The following is a 12,005-nucleotide window of genomic DNA, read 5'->3' on the forward strand; positions in this document are numbered from 1 at the left end:
ATTCTAGCTGTAGGATTAGAGGCTTTCATACATTGGCGTTTCTTGATCAGATCTTTCGTCTCCTGCGATAGCTTACTGGTTTCCTGTTTAACGGCGTTACCACCGACTTCTATTGCGCACTCCTTAATGATGTCCATAAGATTGTCGTTCATTGCTTCTACACTATGCTCCTCTTCCTGGGTTAAAGCCGAATACCTGTTCTGTAGCTTGATCCGGAATTCCTCTAGTTTCCCTCTTACCGCTAACTCATTGATTGGCTTCTTATGTACCAGTTTCTTCCGTTCCCTCCTCAAGTCAAGGCTAATTCGAGTTCTTACCATCCTATGGTCGCTGCAGCGCACCTTGCCGAGCACGTCTACATCTTGTATGATGCCAGGGTTCGCGCAGAGTATGAAGTCGATTTCAATTCTAGTCTTCACCATTCGGGCTCCTCCACGTCCACTTTCGGCTAACCCGCTTGCGGAAAAAGGTATTCATTATCCGCATATTATTCTGTTCTGCAAACTCTACTAATAACTCTCCTCTGCTATTCCTAGAGCCTATGCCATATTCCCCCACTGACTTGTCTCCGGCCTGCTTCTTGCCTACCCTGGCATTGAAATCGCCCATAAGTATACTGTATTTTGTTTTGACTTTACCCATCGCCGATTCCACGTCTTCATAGAAGCTTTTGACTTCCTGGTCATCATGACTAGATGTAGGGGCGTAGTCCTGTACAACCTTCATTTTGTACCTCTTATTAAGTTTCACAACAAGACATGCCACCCTCTCGTTAATGCTATAGAATTCCTGTATGTTACCAGCTATGTTCTTATTAATCAGGAATCCGACCCCTAGTTCTCGTCTCTCTGCTAAGCCCCGGTAGCACAGGACGTGCCCGCTTTTTCGCACTGTATATGCTTCTTTTGGCCTCCTGACTTCACTGAGCCCTATTATATCCCATTTACTGCCCTCTAATTCCTGCAATAGCACTGCTAGACTCGCCTCACTAGATAACGTTCTAGCGTTAAACGTTACCAGGTTCATATTCCAATGGCGGCCTGTCCGGAGCCAGGGATTCTTAGCACCCTCTGCAGCGTCGCAGGTCTGACCGCCGCCGTGGTCAGTTGCTTCGCAGCTGCTGGGGACTGAGGGCCGGGGTTTGATTGTTGGGTTTATATAGGAGGTTGTGGCCATGTACTGCACCAGTGTGGCCAATCCTGCTCTGGTGAGAGAGTGCGTTACCGGTTCTGGTCACCGGGATCAGGCCGCACTCCAGGCCTGTTTTTGCAATTTTCTCAACACACGTTCTTTTTTTTTTGGTATTTTCCGGTGGAGAATTGTGCGGCACCGGGATTTGAAACACGGTCCTCTTGCACGGGAGGCGGATACTCTACCGTCCCCGCAGGAGTTAAAAATTAAATTATGGGGTTTTACGTGACAAAACCACTTTCTGATTATGAGGCACGCCGTAGTGGAGGACTCCGGAAATTTCGACCACCTGGGGTTCTTTAACGTGCACCTAAATCTAAGTACACGGGTGTTTTCGCATAGCCAATGTCAAACCGAACTTGCAAACGAGAAGCTGTAATTGCAGCGCCACACTGCTGCTGTAGATCATGCTCAGTGCAAGAATGTGTCCACCGGAACTTCCACTGGAGTTGCTATATATGTAACGCCGTTACATGCATGGCGAACAGCTTTTTTGTCGCTCGGGGCGCGCTATACCTTCCTCGCCGATCGACAAGAGCTGCAGGCGGAAACGGCCGCTGCCTCGGTTCCTCGTCCTGTGGCGACGGTGGAAGTATTACCCGAGCCGCCGCTATGGTCGAAAGGCGCTCGAGCGAAGCAACCTTGTAAAGCTTCTCACAATCATGGGAAACGCCGAGGTTCCGCGCCAGCGGACCGCCGGCCCAACCGATGAAGCGCAGAGCGTACTAATGGAGCACTCGTGGGCGCTCGCCGAACGCGGAGCCTGTACAGGCTCTCGATCGCATGAAGCTCCCTGCGGGAGCAGCCCACGGCCCTGCATGCAGGGCCGACGCGCCTCGCCAAGAGCGCCCGCGGACTGCGCTGCCTTCGACCCTTCCGACCCGGCAAGCAACGCGAGGTGCCCTTGAGGGACGTGCTGTAGGGGCTGGAACGCATCGGTATTTGCAAAGCGTCTTTTCTGACCCTTGGCGCGTCTGACCTATGGCACGGCTGAGAGCGAAGAATGCCCTTCGCTTGCCTTTGTCGCGCAAGTCTTTGCCCAACGCGCTTGCGCAGCTCGTGCCGGATTGCTGCGGACGCGGCTCCTCTAATTGCGCATATGCGGGCAGCCCGGACTTGGCGGGAAAGCTGTCACAAGTCGCGCGCGCGGGGAGGGCTTCGCAGCCGATCCTTCTTGCGAGGTGCACCCGGAGAAGGTCATCGGGCGGCGTCGCAGAGCCGCCGATGCTGAACGGACGCAGCGCGGGCCCTGGCGTCACATATATGCATCTCGTCCGCGCTGCGGACAATGGTCGCCGTCCCAGACGGACCCTACTCGGTGTTTTGTCTTAGCAAGGACAGCCCGTGCGGCGAAGAACTGTTTGCCGCGGCCTGCTATTAGGTTCACCTTGACTGCCGACAGGGGGGGGGGGAGCGCTCGCGTTGCCATTCGCGCTATTCACGGAGCTGCCTCTCTCGCAAGGCGTCTCCGTGGCCGGAGCCTTTGTGTTTTGAATGTGCCCGGTATTGGGGCGGAGAGTCACGCATCCGCCGATTCGTACATACGAATTTTGCCCCCCCCGGGATCACCGGCGGCTTAAAACAGCGCCGACCGCCACTCGGTCCTAGTATCGCGTTTCAATCGCTAAACACTGTACATATATAGGTTTGGGACTTTAACCCTCGTAAATTATTAATTGGACACCTCGTTCATTTAGATCGAGTCCTGAGCTCTATAATATGCATCCCACAGCAAAGCACCGTTTCTGCGGAGGTCGTCGCTCTCGATGTATTCGTATAGCTCTATCTATAAGTATACACCGTTTCCTTTGACTTCGTGCCCTTCGTTTATTGCGCCTAGCGAACGATGTGATTTTCCGCAAGACTGGCTGGCTGCTTCCGCCTGAAGTTCGCTCAAAAATTGAAGTCAGCGTCTTTCGCTGAAATGCGTCTTTTACGGTTACTCTTACTTTAAATCGTGAATATATGTAAGATTGTAATTCAAAATCTGAATCAATCAATCAATCAATCAATCAATCAATCAATCAATCAATCAATCAATCAATCAATCAATCAATCAATCAATCAATCAATCAATCAATTGTTTTATGAACTGTAGTGCCCAGGAAAGACCTGTCGGTCATGGTAGTAGCGCATACAACATATTAGTTGTATGCGCTACACAGACACTAATCAGACACGAACGGGCGGATGTCTGATTTTCCCTTTATTAACAACACCTTAGTGTATATGCGAACTAGCATAGGACTATGTAAAGGTTATAGAAATATGAAGCAAAGACGATATGAATTTAATAATAATAATAATAATAATAATAATAATAATAATAATAATAATAATAATAATAATAATAATAATAATAATAATAATGAGGATGATGAATCAAACGTTTATTATAGTACAGCTACGGGGCCTTCGTACTGGTGAACCTAAAGAGTATAATATGATAGGCAAACTGTACAGAGGAGACAAATGAGGTAGACAAAACAATATGAGATAAAGAAACAAGCAGGGAAACAAAACGAGGAGGCGGACATAAACGGGAGTTAACCATACAACAGGATTATCTACACGTCTATAAAACACAGGAAATGAACTTTGAAATATGTCAATACATAAAGGCAGGGTACTTATTACATGGTTTTTTTTTTTTTTTTTTTTTTTTTGGAGTCGAGCAATGGGACAGTCTTTAATGCAACAAAGCCGGGTAAAAGCGCGGAATGTTGCCTGGTATATTTTTGCGGCACGGAAAATTGAACACGATCAAGAAGCTTTGGTTATTGTATAATGTCATGGACCACCTTATACAGGAACAGAAGGTCTGATTTAATACATCTTAATTTTATAGGTGTGCATTGATGTATGTCTGAAAGGGCTGGACTATGGTCGCCAGAACGGAAAAAGCGGTGCTTGGAAATAAACATCAAGTTTTTTATGGACGCGTTCAGTGAGGTCAGAATTATATTTGCATGTGCCGCCCCAAATTGGAGAGGCATACTGTAGCAGTGGAAGGCGCACAGTAGAATATAATTTCAGAAAGGCAACAGGGGTGTGGAAGTCATGCGATATACGACAAACAATGCCAAGAGCGCGAATGACACATTGTTCCGCATATTTAGCGTGTGAAGAGAAGCTTAGCGTTGTGTCCAAGTACACACCAGGATCTTCCATTTTATTGAGCCTGGGCAGTAGAGCATCCCGAAGGGTGTGTATGGAAATTGCACATCGTGTGTTTCCGGGTATGACTTAATACCATAGTTTTGGAAGCATATGTTTGCATGAGTGGCTTATTATTTCTGCACCAGTTTGAAAGTGAAAAAAATGTATTTTCGGAGGTCAGTGCAGTCGTGAACACTGTTGACAGTCTTAAATAGCTTTAAGTCTTCAGCATATGGAAGGTATGAAGCATATTGAATTGATTACGAAATCTCATTTGTAGCAAGAGAAGAGTATCCGCCGTGGTGGCTTAGCGGCTATGGTGTTGCGCTGCTAAGCACAAGGTCGCGGTATCAAATCACGGCCGCGGCGGCCGCATTTTGATGAAGGCGAAATGCAAAAGCGCCCGTGTCTTGCGCATTGGATGCACGTTAAAGATCCCCAGGTAATCAAAATTAATCCTGAGTCCCCCACTACGGCGTGCCTCATAATCAAATCGTGGTTTTGGCACGTAAAACCACTGAATTCAATTCAATTCAGGAAGAGAAGAGGGCCAACGACAAATCTTTGTGGAACTCCGCTATTGACCTCATAGCTAACGGAACTCTGTCCATCAATGACAACGAAGCACGATCTATTGCTTAGGTTATTTGATACCAGGACAGCGATGGAAGAATGTATGTCCATTTTCGTGAGCTTTGTATTGAGGACCTAATGGCAAACTACATCAGATGCTTTACTTAAGTCAAAGTAAAGAGCGTCTAATTGACCCCTGCTATGCACCACACTGGAAGCATCGGTCATAAATGTGACCAAGTTCATTGTCGTAAAGCGCCCTGATACAAAACCATGCTAGCATGTTCATGTATTAAAATGTTCTTAGCACTAACAGAAAGTAGGGAATGCAATAAAGATTAACACTTCTAACGCAGCGCAGAGAATATAGGCATAGGCCGGTAGTAGTCGTAGTAGCAGTAGTAATAAATAAATAAATAAATAAATAAATAAATAAATAAATAAATAAATAAATAAATAAATAAATAGTTTATTTATTTACCGTACGTGCCCAGCAACAACCATGAGATATGAGTGCTGGCGCATGCATGCATTAAAGAACAAGAACACGAAAGGAACGGGAAGAGAATATAAGTAAAAAAAATTTATAAAGAGAACAATTTTGAAAATAAGAGTGTACGTACGACAAGGCGCAAAGTGAATATTAAAGAAAAAGGAGGAGAAGGGCAGTTGGACAATATGTGAAACTGACACAACGCAAAGCTCGGGAAATAACAATGACAGCGTGTTACGAAAAATATCAAGATCTTGAAAATAAACATTATAAAGACTGTATTCTGTGGACGGTTGAGCGTTGGTAATGACAGACAGGAACATGGAAAGTTATATGTCCTCTGGTGATCCTGGGCGAAATACGAAACGTGATACAACTGAGGAGTTCGGGGCAGGCGAGGATACCGCGAAGAAGTTTGAAAAAAAAAAAAGAAGGTCAGCGCGATTACGTCGACAGCGAAGTAAAGGCAATGACAATAATCCGGGTAATTGGACCTTCTTCTACGGTCCAATGTCCGTGTTAGCAAAGCGGTGATGATATGTGCTTGGAAACTTTTTCTGGACCCGATCTATAATGTCATTGTTGTATCTAGAAATGCCATCCAGACAACCGACGCGTATTCGAGTTGAGTAAGACAGATAGTTGTGTACGGGGACTTGCGGAACGATGCAGAATTGAATTCTCTTGACAGTCTGCAAACAGCGAAGAGAGCGCATACTCCGCATTGCAACGCGTTTAGTGTAAGCTGAAAACTGTAAGGTTGTATCAAACAGTACACCGATATCACTGATATCACAGACCTTACAACAATGGTACAGAATCTACAAAATAAGAAAAAGAAACGCTTGCTGTTTCGCGTGTGACAGTCATGACTTTAGTCTTAGCAGCATTCAAGGTGAGGTTATTTGCATCATTCAGAAAAAGAAAACAGGTCTGACTTCAGGATGCGACAGTCATCAACAGTATGAATTTCCTTTAAAATCTTGACGTCATAGGTATATATAAGGAACTAAGAATTCCAAATAGCGGAAAGAACGTCATTAATAAACATTAAAAAGAAGGAGTGGTCCTAATACTGATCCTTGAGGCACGCGGCTAGTTGCCATGTAACAAGAAGACCTTTGGCCATTGACGTTAACGTAACATGATCTATCAAGAAGATAACTGCGCAAGAGATTGACAATTGGCGAGTTAACACGAAACTGCGTAAGTTTGATCAGAAGCAGTGGGCGGCTGACTACATCAACAGCTTTGCTGAGGTCACTGTAAATAGCGTCAACTTGCCCCCTATGAAGTACCGTCGCAGAGATCTATGTCCTGAAACTGGCGAGATTTGTGATAGTGGAGCGGTCGGTGAGAAATCAATGCTGATTCAGAATCAATGAGGTCTTTACAGTAAAAGGCCATACGTTGTGAAGAGCGAATTCAAAAATCTTAGACGTGGCACAGAGAAGACGAATTGGGCGATAATTCGAGACGTCGGTTTTACAGCCAGTCCCAAATACAGGAAAAACACGAGCAGTTTTCCACATGTGAGGGGAAGTGGAAGTATTCAGACTTACCCTCACTCGCATTAAGTGGTTGTCAGGTCATTATCGAACTTTCACCGCGTAGTTGTCTGTGCGGTAAGATAACTGCACTTAACCCTAAAGGTCGTGGGTTCGAATCCCGACTGGGACAACCGCATAGCGACGGCGACGGAATGCAAGAAGGCCTGTGTACTTAGACGTATAGGTGTGTCCTAAAGAATCCCAGGTCGTCAAAATTAATGCGGTGAAAAAAGTGAAAGGGAAGATAATGGGCGTGCCAGCACTGAGAATAAGCACAAGGTGTCGACATACAGCAGGCGCAGTCAGATGCGCGAATGACTTGTGAAGTGCTGGCTTGCAGCCAGGATGATGAAACCGAGGACTATTGAGAGATTGAACGTCTTTTAGCCACTAGTGCGCGCTGCTTTGCGCAGAATTGGTTTGAAGGAGTACTGACAAAAATTATTTTTGTCGTTTTTTTTAGCCTCTTTATCGGATAGAATTTGTCGTCCCAGTAACTACGCTATAGAGCCTCAATGCTTCGAGTGCGCCACAAAATAATTATTTACGTTACCTTTCGATGTGACCATTTCAAAACGCGCACCAAGTACTGTGCGGGCTCGTATATAGGCGAAAAAAGGAGACTATTCACGTCACCGAAACCTGATGCACTGGTCTCGTGGCACCATACACTACTGACGCGTATCAATCTTAGAAGTAAACTTAGAAAATAGCTAATAAATGCACCCGTTTACTAGCTTACGTATTTTGCTACTTTCTTACTAGCCCTGTACTAACCAGGAGCTAGTAAAGCTAGTATAAGTGATGCCGTTATACCAGCCAGAAAAGCTTCTTAGTAGATTTTACTAAGTAACTACTAAGTCATTCCTACCTCGTCTGGTCATGGTCTATTATGCAGTCAGCCTGACAGTCTTATGCAAAATTTTAAAAACTAGTTTCGTTCAGTATATGTTGGATTAACAGCTATGTGCGACGTCGTAGCACAAATGTATGCCGCAGTATTTAGGCTATAGAAATTTGGGTACAAAACATTGATTGTTTAGCCAAATACATAGGTGCTCGCCGGTGCAACATGCGCTCCCACAAATTGGGGCTACAAGTACTCATAGAGTACGCATTGCGTAGCCCTTTTGTTGTTCTGCATGTATGCTCTTGTTTATCGCTGCTTGATAGTTTTATGTAGTACATTGTTACCCGTTGTCATAGTGCCGTAGTGTCCTTGGTAAGCACACGTATACCAATAATTGATGCTAGCTAATATATAGCGAAAGGATGCGGTTCCTTTTTTTTCTTACGTATTATTTTACCTTGTTATGATTATACAGTACCATCGTGTGAATAATATGACATGCAAGCGGCACTTATAAATTGAATAGGCCTCATTGTATTGTTGGTAATTATATTTCAGTAGCGTTATTAACTGCACTATGGAGGTAGTGAATATGACGATAAACAATTACTAACATACAGTTAGTACTCACAAAGACCTGTTTACTAAGAGTGTGAGTCTTCGAGTTAGTGCCATTTAAAAGCTTCAGCAGGTATCGTATAGTACTATCAATTTACTGCATTCACTTACTAAGAAGGTAGAACTTTTTGCGACAAGTAACGTGTTAGTACTCAGCTAGCGAATATGACGACCTTTTTCTTTCTTTCTTTTTTAAGTGACAGGGCGAAAGGGGAGAGCGGGTTTTCCTAAGTTCCAAGACAAGCGATCAATCTGGAAGGGCCAATTTGTCAGCTTTTGGCGTCGCGGTCACTGTATGGCCTTCTACCACCGCACAGGGCTGACTGGCCCACTCTTGAATTGCTTGTGACACCACGTGACCCGCAATCCCGCTTTCGGTGCCGTGAGCAGTCTCCTTTTTCACGTCCGAAGCCGCGCTACACTTGACATGCGTTTTAAACAGGTCGCATAAAAAGTTCTGTAATTAATTATTTGTGGCGTACTCGAGGAATAGATACTTGGTAGTGTAATTATGAAGTCTACAGCTACCTAAAAAAAAAAAAGGGGGGGGGGGAAGCGGTCATTTTTTTTTCTTTTATGTCAGTGCTCAGTTAATCCTTTTGTGTCATGCCAAGGTATACTTATCTAACTTGGAAGCGCTTGCGATTTAACACTGCAGGCATTTGCCGGAACAAACGACGCGAGGCTGCGTAACACTTGCGTCACTTCAGCAAGAGTGTGTGCTCCAAAACAGACATCGCCAGAAGGGTGGGAGGGGATGCGGGAGAGAGACAAGACGATCGACGAGCTCCGCTGTGATGCGCGGGGTTGAAAGATGCGGACTGATTTCGACCCCGTGGATTGCTCTGATATCCTCAAAAAGCCCAATACAAGCGCGCTTCTGCAATCCGCGGCCCACCTAAATACGGCTTCAGCCACACAGAATCGGACCAGCGACTCGAGCGTTCGTACGGAGACCAGCTGGGGCGTTATTCTCTGAGGTATTCTCTGGGACGATCGCACTGGGGAATACGTTCACTTTCGCGACATTTCGTGCGACTAGCGCTCAGAGGCGACGGCGTCCACAGGCTACAGCCTGTGCTACAGTGTTCCTGGGGTACGTGCTATTCATGGACATTGGCAAATTCCGCCATGCTGTCGAATTCACCATCTGGTCGGCTCTGATTGGCTCAGTGGGCTGCTACTGAGGGGCACGCAAAAGAGCTTTTTTTCAAGGCTTACACTATAGCGACAAAACTTTCGCAAGAAAACTTAGATTATACTCACAAATTTTACGTGTACGGAACGTACACGTAAAATTTCCGTCCTACGATTTGAGCAGGGTACGTGAGCTGAAGAAGTATTTTACTTCAAGAGCGAAAGATAAAAAGAGCCATTGAACAATTGCTGCTCCATTTCAACGTCGTAGCGGTAACTGTCACATGCGCAACAACAGAAACAAGACTTTTTATTTATTTATTTATTTATTTGCGAAAAATTTCTGCCCCTTAGCGACAAAGCCTTACAAAATACAGCCACAAAATTTCATGGGCTTAACCGGTAATGTATCGCACAAATTTGTCGGGTTAGCTGAATTGATATTTGCAGTAGCAGAGTCACATTATAATAAAGTGTCGAGCACTTACTCTCGCATTAGGACAAAAGAAGTCACAAAGTGCTCCTGCGCGCTTCAAGAGGAGCACACAGCTAGGAGAGTCGAGTTGCACAAGTCACTCTTTAGGGTCGCAACTGACGTAATGGGGCGTACATTTCTTCCTTATCGCATTCGGATCACAGGTGGTTTCCTGTTCGCTTTGAAATATAAGTTGGTATCCTCACAAAATCAGTAATTTCCATTCAGCTGAGACGAGAGGCTTGATGACCGAGCGATATATCTCAAGCAGCACATACACTGAAGGACAGTTGACTTCAGTACGTTGCAAAGTTCCGCACACTGCGTTCCCCCAAACTGCATGAAAACATTAGGTCCAATCGAAACCAAGCTAATTGGGAGAGGCGAGACAGAGCGTTCTTAACCTCTGTGGAGGTGTCACTTGGTAACAGACAGTTGACAGATGAGGAAAAAGATGGTTGTGACAGAGAAACCACGAAGGAATTGAGAAATCGATTATGCTTTGTAAAATGCGATTGCGTATTCTTAGTGCAGAACCTTAATTCATTGTGTCCTATCTTATACTTTATCTGAAAACATTCTTATACTTAACACTGACCTCTGATGTCCTATTCAAACGCCGCACCTGGTGTCTGCAAACTGGTGTCTGCAAACCAACGCGTCTCGTGAAAGATAATTTGTGGGTGACAGTGCGACAAAAAGGCAAAGCGCGTGCGTTAAAGAAATAGCGCGGAACAAGCACTCGTTAACTAAACAATTACGAACGCTGTCTTGCGTCCTTCTCACCAGTATAACTCGATGAAGGTAAAACGGAAGTAAAACCACTAACGTGGGACCGTATTTTGCAACGACTCTTCTCCTTCGCTTCATTTCTTATCATTCGTCGTAACGGGTAAGCATCCTGCCACAACGGAGATGTAGCGGCATGCGAGCCAACAATGAAGTGTAAACTACAAAATGTTAATAGTCGTTGCGAAATAGGATCACTGTCCTTGCTTCGGAACACATACCCGCTTGACAGTGCGACCGATGCTCTGTCGACTATTCCCACAGCGCGACTGCACCTTTAAGACAACACACCGCGATGGGCACATTCACCCAAGGAAACTCGGCGCTTTGGGCTTAAGAGCTGCAGCAGCGTACCTTCGGAGAATTTTCCGCGTCGCCCGATGTCTGTATGAAACCCGTGACGGAGTCTTGCGAGCGCTGCAACCTCAGGCTTTGTCGTGTGCTTCCGCTGCGCGCGCTGTTGCGAGCATCGAAAGCAGCTGTCAACGCCGAGGCACAGCCCTACATTAATATCCTTCGTAGATGTGCCAGACGCACTGCCACCGAGTACGCCGGGTGGGAAGACTCACCGCGCACTGTCGCCGCTCAGCTGCTTTCAGGCGGTCATCCGAATGGAGCGCGTAAGCCGAAATGCGCCGGCGGACGGCAGCGCACGCGGACCATGTGCGCTACCACTCTCCCTCTCCACGGCCGGAGCGCCCTTTCTCTTCGCGCTTTCCGAAAGCGAAGCGTCCAGTAGCCGCCGGCTGGCCGGCCGAGCGCTTGCCGCCGTCGTATGGGCTCCAGAAGTGCACGCGGGCCTGTTATGCGGCCACGCGGGCCCGTGTTTCGCGCGTCAACGCGATGCGAGCCGAATCGGCGCCCCGATACTTTAAGGGCGTCTCTGTGGCCACGAGCCGGCCTGGAGAAGCCTCGCCGAGGGCGAGAGAAACAAAGAGTCGTGAGCGAAGGTGCGCGGTTGGCTCGGTCCTTGTCGGGCTTCAAGGGCAGCCGCCGCTTTGTCGCGCACGAATCTGGTGCAAAACGCTCAACGGGTGCGACACATTCTTGCTCCGCTGTGGCCAGCACGCCACGCTGCTGCCGAGGGTTTTCCATTTACACGCGCTTCATGTCCCATTAAAAAGAGCGCACCGACTGTCTCGTCAAGCGCAGGTTGCACTTTTTTGCACA

The 12,005-nt window shown here is 46.5% G+C and overlaps 1 protein-coding gene across 2 annotated transcripts in view; it reads right to left on the bottom strand.

The window, feature by feature from the left end:
- The window catches only part of LOC126545684 (cuticlin-4-like), a 35,711-nt gene extending 24,258 nt beyond the window's left edge, over positions 1-11,453 (bottom strand). The window contains exon 1 of one of the 2 annotated variants that reach the window (XM_050193628.3): positions 11,405-11,453. The gene's annotated coding sequence lies outside the window, so the exon portion shown is untranslated. The other variant, XM_055061908.2, reaches the window with a different exon arrangement.
- Between the last annotated feature and the right edge of the window lie 552 nt (positions 11,454-12,005).

Source organism: Dermacentor andersoni, chromosome 1 (assembly GCF_023375885.2).
Source record: "Dermacentor andersoni chromosome 1, qqDerAnde1_hic_scaffold, whole genome shotgun sequence".
NCBI lineage: Eukaryota > Metazoa > Arthropoda > Arachnida > Ixodida > Ixodidae > Dermacentor > Dermacentor andersoni.